Genomic DNA, 423 nt, shown 5'->3' on the forward strand with positions numbered 1-423 from the left:
TGAGAAGGCACGAGGTACCCTGCACCTGCAACAGGCAGCAGGTGACCCGCGGTGGCCCGCTGAACGCGGACCTGCGGACCTTCCGACCTTCGGTCCAGCTGGCCTGGCCGCTGCCTGCTTCACCAGTCAGCCCCGACCTTCGGTCCAGCTGGCCTGGCCGCTGCCTGCTTCACCAGTCAGCCTTCCCCACGGGCTGGGCCAGCACCGCAGTCAAAGCTCACCAACGCCTTTGAAGGGCCGGTCACAGGCGCCGCGCGGGCAGACACACGCGGGAGAAATCCGCGGGGTGCGCACTGTCACCGCGATGGCTCAGGGGGACGTCCCTGCCTTCCTGACACAGGGCCCGGCGGCCCGGCGACGTGCGGCATCTGCACCAGGAGGCCAGGTGCAGAGCGCCTGGGCAGGTCTGGCCTCCCGGGGGCG

The sequence above is a fragment of the Tupaia chinensis genome, unplaced genomic scaffold (genome assembly GCF_000334495.1).
Source record: "Tupaia chinensis unplaced genomic scaffold, TupChi_1.0 Scaffold143602_1, whole genome shotgun sequence".
Classification (NCBI taxonomy): domain Eukaryota; kingdom Metazoa; phylum Chordata; class Mammalia; order Scandentia; family Tupaiidae; genus Tupaia; species Tupaia belangeri.